The sequence below is a fragment of the Salmo trutta genome, chromosome 38, assembly GCF_901001165.1.
Source record: "Salmo trutta chromosome 38, fSalTru1.1, whole genome shotgun sequence".
In the NCBI taxonomy this organism is placed as follows: domain Eukaryota; kingdom Metazoa; phylum Chordata; class Actinopteri; order Salmoniformes; family Salmonidae; genus Salmo; species Salmo trutta.
Window position 1 is genome coordinate 26,421,682 of NC_042994.1, and position 12,562 is coordinate 26,434,243.

Below are 12,562 nucleotides of genomic sequence, written 5' to 3' on the forward strand. Positions count from 1 at the left end.
TGAGTGTTGACGAGGACAAGGCTGGAGATCACTCTGTCATGCTGATTGAGTTTGAATAACAGACTGGAAGCTTCAAACGGAGGGTGATGCTTGGAATCATTGTTCTTCCTCTGTCAATCATGGTTAACTGCAAGGAAACATGTGCCGTCATCATTGCTTTGCAGAAAAGGGCTTCACAGGCAAGGATATTTCTGCCAGTAAGATTGAACCTAAACCCTTTATCGGATCATCAACAACTTCAAGGAGAGCGGTTCAATTGTTGTGAAGAAGGCTTCAGGGTGCCCAAGAAAGTCCAGCAAGAGCCAGGACCATCTTCTAAAGTTGATTCAGCTGCGGGATCGGGGCACCACCAGTACAGAGCTTGCTCAGGAATGGCAGCAGGCAGGTGTGAGCGCATCTGCACGCACAGTGAGGCGAAGACTTTTGGAGGATGGCCAGGTGTCAAGAAGGGCAGCAAAGAAGCCACTTCTCTCCAGGAAAAACATCAGGGACAGACTGATATTCTGCAAAAGGTACAGGGATTGGACTGCTGAGGACTGGGGTAAAGTCATTTTCTCTGATGAATCCCCTTTCCGATTGTTTGGGGCATCCGGAAAAAAGCTTGTCCGGAGAAGACAAGGTGAGTGCTACCAGCCAAGGGAGTGGGCTCACTCACAATTTTGCCTAAGAACACAGCCATGAATAAAGAAGGGTACCAACACATCCTCCGAGAGCAACTTCTCCCAACCATCCAGGAACAGTTTGGTGATGAACAATGCCTTTTCCAGCATGATGGAGCACCTTGCCATAAGGCAAAAGTGATAGCTAAGTGGCTCGGGGAACAAAACATCGATATTTTGGGTCCATGGCCAGAAAACTCCCCAGACCTTAATCCCATTGAGAACTTGTGGTCAATCCTCAAGAGGCGGGTGGACAAACAAAAACCCACAAATTCTGTCAAACTCCAAGCATTGATTATGCAAGAATGGGCTGACATCAGTCAGGATGTGGCCCAGAAGTTAATTGACAGCATGCCAGCATGCCAGAGGTCTTGAAAAAGAAGGGTCAACATTGCAAATATTGACTCTGCATCAACTTCATGTAATTGTTAATAAAAGCATTTGACACATATGAAATGCTTGTAATTATACTTCTGACAAAAATATCTTAAGACACTGAAGCAGCAAAATTTGTGGAAATTAATATTTGTGTCATTCTCAAAACTTTTGGCCATGACTGTATATTTCTAAACAGCTGGTGCACGATATCTAAGGAAGTCTTGCGGTTTTGCTCGCCTGAGGTAGAGTATCTCATGATACGCTGTAGACCACACTATCTACCTAGAGAGTTCTCATCTGTATTATTCGTAATTGTCTACATACCACCACAGACCGATGCTGGCACTAAAACCTTGCTCAATGAGCTGTATACCGCCATGAGCAAACAGAAAAATTCTCATCCAGCGCCAGCTCCTAGTGGCTGGGGACTTTAATGCAGGGAAACTTAAATCAATTTTACCTCATTTCTATCAGCATGTTAAATGTGCAACCAGAGGGGAAAAAAGTCTGGACCACCTTTACTCCACACAGAGATGCGTTCAAAGGGCTCCCTCGCCCTCCATTTGGCAAATCTGACCATAATTCTATCCTCCTGATTCCTGCTTACAAGCAAAAAATAAAGCAGAAAGCACCAGGGACTTTGTCTATAAAAAAGTGGTCAGATGAAGCGGATGATAAACTACAGGACTGTTTTGCTAGCACAGACTGGAATATGTTCCGGGATTCTTCTGATGGCATTGAGGAGTACACCACATCAGTCACTGACCAACTGGTAAGTGTCTTCACTGACATTTACAACCTCTCCCTGTCGGAGTCTGTAATACCAACATGTTTCAATCCGACCACCATAGTCCTTGTGCCCAAGAACACTAAAGTAACCTGCCTAAATGACTACCAACCCGTAGCACTCATGTCTCTAATCATGAAATGCTTTGAAAGGCTGGTCATGGCTCACATCGACAACATTATCCCAGAAACCCTAGACCCACTCTAATTTGCATACTGCACCAACAGATCCACAGATGATGCAATCTCTACTGCCCTCCACACTGCCCTTTCACACCTGGACAAAAGAAACACCTATGTGAGAATGCTATTCATTGACTACAGCTCAACGTGATCAAGACAAAGGAGCTGATTATGATCTACAGTAAAAGGAGGACAGAGCACGGCCCCATTCTCATAGACGGGGCTGTAGTGGAGCAAGTTGAAAGCTTCAAATTCTTTGGCGTCCCATCACCAACAAACTAACATGGTCCAAGCACACCAAGACAGTCATGAAGAGGACACGACAAAACCTATTCCTCCTTGATGAGACTAAAAAGATTTGGCATGGGTCCTCAGATCCTCAGATGGTTTTACAGCTGCACCATCGAGAACATCCTGACTGGTTGCATCCCTGCCTGGTATGGCAACTGCTCGGCCTCCGACCGCATGGCATTACAGAGGGTAGTGCGTACGGCCCAGTACATCACCAGGGCCAAGCTTCCTGCCATCCAGGACCTCTATACCAGGCGGTGTCAGAGGAAGGCCCTAAAAATTGTCAAAGACTCCAGCCACCCTAGTCATAGACTGTTCTCTCTGCTACCGCACAGAAAGCAGTACCGCAGAGCCAAGTCTAGGTCCAAGAGGCTTCTAAACAGCTTCATCCCTCAAGCCATAAGACTCCTGAACACCCAATCAAATGACCACCCAGACTATTGGCATTGCCCCACCCCCCAGCCCCTTCTTCTACGCTGCTGCTACTCTCTGTTACTATCTATTTATAGTCACTTTAATAACTCTACCTACATGTACATCTTACCCCAATTACCTCGACACCGGTGCCCCCGCACATTGACTCTGTACATTGATTCACCCCCTGTAAGGACCAACGCTGGAGATGAGAAGCAGGTATGGGGAGTCAACATTTAATCAGGAACAAACATGTAACAAGACAGGCAAAGCGTCAGCACACGGGTAAACAACGACATACGACATACAGTGCTGAAGCAGGGAACAGAGCGGGGAACCAGACATATATATAGGGAAGGTAATGACAGAGGGGATAGAGTCCAAGTGAGTCCAATAATCGCTGATGCGCGTGACGGGGGGAAGGCAGGTGTGCGTAATGATGGTGGCAGGAGTGTGCAATGCTGGGGAGCCTGGCACCCTCAATCTCTGGGTGGGGAGAGCGGGAGCAGGCATGACACCCCCTGTATATAGCCCCGCTATTGCTATTTACTGCTGCTCTTTAATGATTTGTTATTATTATCTCTTACTTTTTTGGTATTTTCTTAAAACTGCATTGTTGGTTAAGGGCTTGTAAGCAAGCATTTCACTGTAAGGCACATCACTGTGCCTTCTTCAGGGTGATGCCGAAACATTGGTGGTTTACCCAATAAATTATATTTATTTAATTTTTATAGCCCTCAGTTTACTCACCATTAGTCAGAACCTCTACCAACGTTTTTGGGGGAAAAAAGCCCAGCTCATGGTTTTTATTAGACTCTTCATCAACACTTCATTCATTTCTGCTATAAAGTCCATCAAAGTAATCCTCCCCTTACGTCCCAAATCTCGGCTCCTTCCATCTGCAGACAGAGGGGCAGCTATAACTCTGAGGAAGACAAAGACCTTCCGTACTGAGCACCTGGACATCCTGTTGAAAGAGCGAGACTTCTCTGAGTGAGGGGATGTGTACCGCTCAGCTTTGACCACTAGGAGAGCCGTTGAATGGATGTTGAGCTGGACGTCACCATTGAAAAGGGAGAGAGGGGTTTGTACTGCTATCATTGACCACTAGGGGAGCCCTAGAGGGGATGTTCAAAGGGACATCCCGTTGAAAGGGGAGAGAGGGGTTTGTACTGTTATCATTGACCACTAGGGGAGCCCTAGAGGGGATGTTGAAAGGGACATCTCGTTGAAAGGGGAGAGAGGGGTTTGTAATATTATCATTGACCACTAGGGGAGCCCTAGAGGGGATGTTGAAAGGGACATCTTGTTGAAAGAGCGAAACATCTTGAGGAGAGAGGGATGTCTAGTTTTCTGGATGCAAGGACATCTCTGTCAAGGAAAGCCACTGTACAGAACAAGGAACAAGGAAAGTCACTGTACAGAACAAGGAACAATGAAAGCCACTGTACAGAACAAGGAACAAGGAAAGTCACTGTACAGAACAAGGAACAAGGAAAGCCACTGTACAGAACAAGGAACAAGGAAAGTCACTGTACAGAACAAGGAACAAGGAAAGCCACTGTACAGAACAAGGAACAAGGAAAGCCACTGTACAGAACAAGGAACAAGGAAAGCCACTGTACAGAACAAGGAACAAGGAAAGTGTAACCAGCTAGACGGATTCTGTAGTTATTTGCATTTTGCATGTACATTTCATAATAATTGTTTTTTCTCTAACATGCTTACAGTATATGTTGTTTTGGACTGTTTAAGACATTAAACTCAGCTGTTATTGTTGCAAACAATTATTACTGAAGTAGCAGTCAGGCTAGCTAGCATGCTAGCTTACCATCATAATGGGTTTTGTTAGCTAACCAATTTAGCTAGCTAATGTCGTCGACCAGATTAGCATCTGAAATTTTATTATTTTCAGTGTAATGCAGTTGATTGGTGACAATAGTTTGAACATACAGTTGAAGTCGGAAGTTTGCATACATCTTAGCCAAATACATTTAAACTACGTTTTTCACAATTCCAGACATTTAATCCTAGTAAAAATTCCCTGTCCCTGTCAGAATAATAGCAGAGAGAATGATTTATTTCAGCTTTTAATTCTTTCATCACATTCCCAGTGGGTCAGAAGTTTACATACGCTCAATTAGTATTTGGTAGCATCGCCTTTAAATTGTTAACTTGGGTCAAACATTTCGGGCAGCCTTCCACAAGCTTCCCACAATAAGTTGGGTAAATTTTGAACCATTCCTCCTGACAGAGCTGGTGTAACTGAGTCAGGTTTGTAGGCCTCCTTCGCTCGCAGACACTTTTTCAGTTCTGCCCAAATATGTTCTATAGGATTGAGGTCAGGGCTTTGTGATGGCCACTCCAGTACCTTGACTTGGTTGTCCTTAGGCCATTTTGCCACGACTTTGGATGTATGCTTGGGGTCATTGTCCATTTGGAAGACCCATTTGCGACCAAGCTATAACTTCCTGACTGATGTCTTGAGATGTTGCTTCAATATATCCACATAATCTTCCATTCTCATGATGCCATCTATTTTGTGAAGTGCACCAGTCCCTCCTGCAGCAAAGCACCCCCACAACATGATGCTGCCACCTCTGTGCTACACGGTTGGGATGGTGTTCTTCGGCATGCAAGCCTCCCCCTTTTTCCTCCAAACATCATGATGGTCATTATGGCCAAACTGTTCTATTTTTGTTTTATCAGACCAGAGGACATTTCTCCAAAAATTACGATCTTTGTCCCCATGTGCAGTTGCATACCGTTGTCTGGCTTTTTTATGGCGGTTTTGGAGCAGTGGCTTCTTCCTTGCTGAGCGGCCTTTCAGGTTATGTCGATATAGGACTTGTTTTACTGTGGATATAGATACTTTTGTACCTGTTTCCTCCAGCATCTTCACAAGGTCCTTTGCTGTTGTTCTGGGATTGATTTGCACAATTCGCACCAAAGTACGTTCATCTCTAGGAGACAAAACGCGTTTCCTTCCTGAGCGGTATGACGGCTGCATGGTCCCATGGTGTTTATACTTCCGTACTATTGTTTGTACAGATGAGCGTGGTACCTTCAGTCGTTTGGAAATTGCTCCCAAGGATGATCCAGACTTGTGGAGGTCTACAATTTTTTTCTGAGGTCTTGGCTGATTTCTTTTGATTTTCCCATGATGTCAAGCAAAGAGGCACTGAGTTTGAAGGTAAGCCTTGAAATACATCCACAGCTACACCTCCAATTGACTCAAATTATGTCAATTAGCCTAACAGAAGCTTCTAAAGCCATGACATCATTTTCTGGAATTTTCCAAGCTGTTTAAAGGCACAGTCAACTGAGTGTATGTAAACTTCTGACCCACTGGAATTGTGATACAGTGAATTATAAGTGAAAGAATCTGTCTGTAAACTATTGTTGGAAAAAATACTTGTGTCATGCACGAAGTAAATGTCCTAACCGACTTGCCAAATGTATAGTTTGTTAACAAGAAATTTGTGGAGTGGTTGAAAAACGAGTTTTAATGACTCCAACCTAAGTGTATGTAAACTTCCGACTTCAACTGTACACTGATTATACAAAACATTAAGAACTCCTTCCTAATATTGAGTAGCACCCCCTTTTACAGCCTCAATTCATCTGGGCATGGACTCTACAAGGTGTCAAATGTATTCCACAGGGATGCTGGCACATGTTGACTCCAATGCTTCCTACAATTGTGTCAAGTTGGCTGGATTTCCTTTGGATGGTTCTTGACACACTCAAACCGGTGAGCCTGGCACCTACTACCATATCCCATTCATGTCACAATTATCTTCGTCTTCTGACGATAATGTGAAATCGTCGTCTGAAAAGGTAGACCAAAACGCAGCAGGTATGTGCAGGCTCATCTTGATGTTTATTTACTTTCAAAAATGAATGTACAAAAATAACAAAACACGAACGATCAACAAAAAACAGTCTGGTAAGGCACAAGGCTAAACACAGAACAATCTCCCACAAAATACAAGACAAACACACCCAACTAATATAGGACTTCCAATCAAAGGCAACACCAAACAGCTGCCTTCAATTGGAAGTCCAACCCCAATTAACTCAACATAGAACCACACACACTAGACTAAACATAGAAATACATGAAAACCAAAGAGTGCCCAAAAACGCCGGAATACTTATTCAAACACCCTTTTAACAAACACACCACCCTGAACCACATAAAACAAATTCCCTCTGCCACGTCCTGACCAAACTACAATACTAATTAACCCTTATACTGGCCAGGACGTGACAATTCAAAGGCACTTAAATCTTTTGTCTTGCCCATTCACCCTCTGAATGGCACACATACACACTGCCTCAACTGCCTCAAGGCTTAAAAATACTTCTTTAACCCGTCTCCTCCCCTTCATATACACTGTGTGAAGTGGATTTAACAAGTGACATCAATAGCTTTCAACTGGATTCACCAGTCAGTCTATGTCATGGAAAGAGCAGGTGTTCCTAATGTTTTGTACATTCAGCATTGTAACATGATTATAACCAAAAATAAATGCAGAATAGCATGTACATTACCGTTCAAAAGTTTGGGGTCACTTAGAAATGTCCTTGTTTTCCATGAAAACATGCATGAAATGTGTTGCAAAATGAATAGGAAATATAGTCAAGACGTTGACAAGGTTATAAATAAAGATTTTTAATTGAAATAATAATTGTGTCCTTCAAACTTTGCGTTCGTCAAAGAATCCTCCATTTGCAGCAATTACAGCCTTGCAGACCTTTGGCATTCTAGTTGTCAATTGCTGAGGTAATCTGAAGAGATTACACCCCATGCTTCCTGAAGCACCTCCCACAAGTGTGATTGGCTTGATGGGCACTTCTTACGTCCCATACGGTCAAGCTGCTCCCACAACAGCTCAATAGGGTTGAGATCCGGTGACTGTGCTGGCCACTCCATTATAGACAGAATACCAGCTGACTGCTTCTTCCCTAAATAGTTATTGTGTAGTTTGGAGCTGTGCTTTTGTCATTGTCCTGGTGTAGGAGGAAATTGGGTCCAATTAAGTGTTGCAAAATGGAGTGATAGCCTGTCCCTGTCAGAATAATAGTAGATAGCCTTCCTTCTTCAAAATCCCTTTTACCCTGTACAAATCTCCCACCACCAAAGCACCCCCAGACAATCACATTGCCTCCACCATGCTTGACAGATGGCGTCAAGCACTCCAGCATCTTTTCACTTTTTCTGCGTCTCACGAATGTTCGAAATGAATGTTTGAGTTTCAAATACTAAATGTTCACATGAATGTGAGTACATGTAAATGGTTTACATGATTCACTTTCCTACTAACCTTCTAAAATCTTACCAATCCATTCATTATTCTACTAACTATGACTGAGAGAAATGGACGATTCATACAGATACATTGGAACAAAGGACACCATCACAAATAGTGGGGCTCCCGAGTGTTCTAAGGCACTGCATCTCAGTGCAAGAGGCGTCACTACAGTCCCTGGTTCCATTCCAGGCTGTATCACATCCGGCCGTGATTGAGAGTCCCAAAGGGCGGCGCACAATTTGGCCCAGTGTTGTCCGGGTTTGGCCGGGGTAGGCTGTCATTGTAAATAAGAATTTGTTCTTAACTGACTTGCCTAGTTAAATAAAGGTTTAAAAAATAAATAAATAAATAGTGTTTCACCATTTATTGAGTACGGAGACAATTATCAAAGGTGTCTCAGGATTTCTCTGAATGTCCTTGAGTTGCCCAGCCAGAGTCCAGACTTGAACCCAATCGAACATCTCTGGAGACCTGAAAATAGCTGTACAACGACGCTCCCCATCCAACCTGACAGAGCTTGAGAGGATCTGCAGAGAAAAATGGGAGAAACTTCCCAAATACAGGTGTGCAAAGCTTGTAGCATCATACCAAAGAAGACTCAAGGCTGTAATCGCTGCCAAAGGTGCTTCAACAAAGTACTGAGTAAATGGTCTGAATACTTGAATACTTAAATGGTCCGAATAATGTAATTGTGATTTTGACTTTTATTTTTTTATTTTGCAAAATATCTCAAATCTGTTTTTGCTTTGTCATTATGGGGTATTGACAATTTTAGAATAAGGCTGTAACGTTACAAAATGTGGAAAAAGTCAAGGGGTCTAAATACTTTCTGAAGGCACTGTATAAGCATATATGCACGGTCTCTAACATCTCTCATAGCATATATGCTCGGTCTCTAACTGTGCATCTCTGCTCAATCATTTAATGCTAATACATCAATTGCAAGATATTAGCTCCTTGTTCCTCGGCCTCTGAAGAAATTGCATAATGGTAAACCTAGACACTTGCATCTTAAAATATTCTGAGTGGTGACGCAAGGCTCACAACCTTGGCTATATCCACTGGATTCTATTATGGGCCCTATAGCATTCACATGATAATGGAGTCAGATTGATGAATGTAGTTTATTATTATTATTCAACATCATTATTACACATCTACAGTGCCCTCCACTAATATTGGCACTCTTGGTAAATATGAGCAAAATCGGGCTGTGAAAACAATGTATTTGCTGTTTATACTCTTGGTGTTTCACTCAAAAATATTCACACAAATTGAGCCTTTAATTGAAGTAAAATGGTTGAAAAAAAAAAAGTTTCCTCCGAAACATGTGTGCCACAATTATTGGCACCCCGAGAAATTCTTATTAGTAAAATCTAACAGATGTATATTAAAATTCATATTTTACGTTTTTTAAATTCACCTGAGTAATTAGGAACACTTACGTGGTAAGCCATGACTTCCTGTTTCACTGGGGTATAAATATGAGCTGACACAGGCCAAGTTCCCATAGCGCAACGGTTGAAAATGGCCATTTCCACAATCAGGGCAATAATTAAGAAGTTTAAAGCAACTGAATATGTTAACAATCGGCTTGAAAGAAGACGTGTCTATATTGACCCCACACACAGTGAGGAGGATGGTTAGAGTGGCCAAAACAATCTCTAAGGATAACAGCTGGACAATTGCAGACGTTAGTTGGGTCTTGGCGTCAGAAAGTCTCCAAAACTACGATCAGACGCCACCTACGTAACCACAAGTTGTTTGGGATGGTTGACATGAAAAAATCCTTTGCTGTCATCAAACAACAAACTCAAGCGCCTACAGTTTGCCAAACGTTACTGGAACTTTCAATTGGACCGGGTTCTATGTTCAGATGAGACCAAAATATAGCTTTTTGGAGACAAACACCAGAGGTGGGTTTGGCGTAGACAGAAAGATATCCATGCAGAAACGTACCTCATCCCCACTGTGAACTATGGTGGTGGATCTTTGATGTTGTGGGGCTGTTTTTCTTCCAAAGGCCCTGGACAACTTGTTAGGAAACATATTATCATGGACTCCATCAAGTACCAGCAGATATTAAACCAAAACCTGACTGCCTCTGCTAGGAAGCTTAAACTGGGCCGTGGTTGGATCTTCCAGCAGGACAATGATCCAAAGAACACCTCAAAATCAACCCAAAAATGGTTCACTGACCACAGAATCAAGGTTTTGCCATGGCCATCCCAGTCCCCTGACATAAACCCCATAGAAAACCTGTGGGATGAGCTGAAGAGGAGAGTCAACAAGTGTAGACCTCAGCATGTGGAGAGATTCTGTATGGGGGAATGGGCTCAGATCCCTTGCCATGTGTTCTCCAACCTCATTACGCATTATAGGAGAAGACTCAGTCAGAGATGTTATCTTGGCAAAGGGAAGTTGCACAAAGTATTGAAGGAAGGGGTGCCAATAATTGTGCCACACATACACTGCTCAAAAAAATGAAGGTAACACTTAAACAACACATCCTAGATCTCAATGAAAGAAATAATCCTATTAAATACTTTTTTCTTTACATAGTTGAATGTGCTGACAACAAAATCACACAAAAATAATCAATGGAAATCCAATTTATCAACCCATGGATGTCTGGATTTGGAGTCACACTCAAAATTAAAGTGGAAAACCACACTACAGGCTGATCCAACTTTGATGTAATGTCCTTAAAACAAGTGAAAATGAGGCTCAGTAGTGTGTGTGGCCTCCACGTGCCTGTATGACCTCCCTACAACGCCTGGGCATGCTCCTGATGAGGTGGCGGATGGTCTCCTGAGGGATCTCCTCCCAGACCTGGACTAAAGCATCCGCCAACTCCTGGACAGTCTGTGGTGCAACGTGGCGTTGGTGGATGGAGCGAGACATGATGTCCCAGATGTGCTCAATTGGATTCAGGTCTGGGGAACGGGCGGGCCAGTCCATAGCATCAATGCCTTCCTCTTGCAGGAACTGCTGACACACTCCAGCCACATGAGGTCTAGCATTGTCTTGCATTAGGAGGAACCCAAGGCCAACCGCACAAGCATATGGTCTCACAAGGGGTCTGAGGATCTCATCTCGGTGCCTAATGGCAGTCAGGCTACCTCTGGCGAGCACATGGAGGGCTGTGCGGCCCCCCAAAGAAATGCCACCCCACACCATGACTGACCCACCGCCAAACCGGTCATGCTGGAGGATGTTGCAGGCAGCAGAACGTTCTCCACGGCGTCTCCAGACTCTGTCACATCTGTCACGTGCTCAGTGTGAACCTGCTTTCATCTGTGAAGAGCACAGGGCGCCAGTGGCGAATTTGCCAATCTTGGTGTTCTCTGGCAAATGCCAAACGTCCTGCACGGTGTTGGGCTGTAAGCACAACCCCCTCCTGTGGACGTCGGGCCCTCATACCACCCTCATGGAGTCTGTTTCTGACCGTTTGAGCAGACACATGCACATTTGTGGCCTGCTGGAGGTCATTTTGCAGGGCTCTGGCAGTGCTCCTCCTGCTCCTCCTTGCACAAAGGAGGAGGTAGCGGTCCTGCTGCTGGGTTGTTGCCCTCCTACGGCCTCCTCCACGTCTCCTGATGTACTGGCCTGTCTCCTGGTAGCGCCTCCATGCTCTGGACACTACGCTGACAGACACAGCAAACCTTCTTGCCACAGCTCACATTGATGTGCCATCCTGGATGAGCTGCACTACCTGAGCCACTTGTGTGGGTTGTAGACTCTGTCTCATGCTACCACTAGAGGGAAAGCACCGCCAGCATTCAAAAGTGACCAAAACATCAGCCAGGAAGCATAGGAACTGAGAAGTGGTCTGTGGTCACCACCTGCTGAACCACTCCTTTATTGGGGGTTTCTTGCTTATTGCTTATAATTTACACCTGTTGTCTATTCCATTTGCACAACCGCATGTGAAATTTATTGTCAATCAGTGTTGCTCCTAAGTGGACAGTTTGATTTCACAGAAGTGTGATTGACTTGGAGTTACATTGTGTTGTTTAAGTGTTCCCTTTATTTTTTGAGCAGTGTATATTTGATAAGAATGTATTTCTTCTAATTATGTGACTTTAATTAAAGGTTAGATTTTTGTGAATATTTTGAATGAAAGACCAAGAGGATAAACGTTTTGCTCATATTTAGTGCCAATATTAGTGGAGGGCACTGAGTGTAATGTAGACCCCTCATCCAGTCAATGGGGATTTCCACCAACCTACATAATGGATGGATCATGTCCACCAAGCTACATAATGGTTGGATCATTTCCACCAACCTACATAATGGTTGGATCATTTCCACCAACCTACATAATGGATGGATCATGTCCACCAAGCTACATAATGGTTGGATCATTTCCACCAACTTACATAATGGTTGGATCATTTCCACCAACCTACATAATGGTTGGATCATTTCCACCAACTTACATAATGGTTGGATCATTTCCAAACTAAATGGTGACTCAGCCAGTTGATGAGTATTTCTATATTACACTACAATTTCAAAATGTTCAACAAA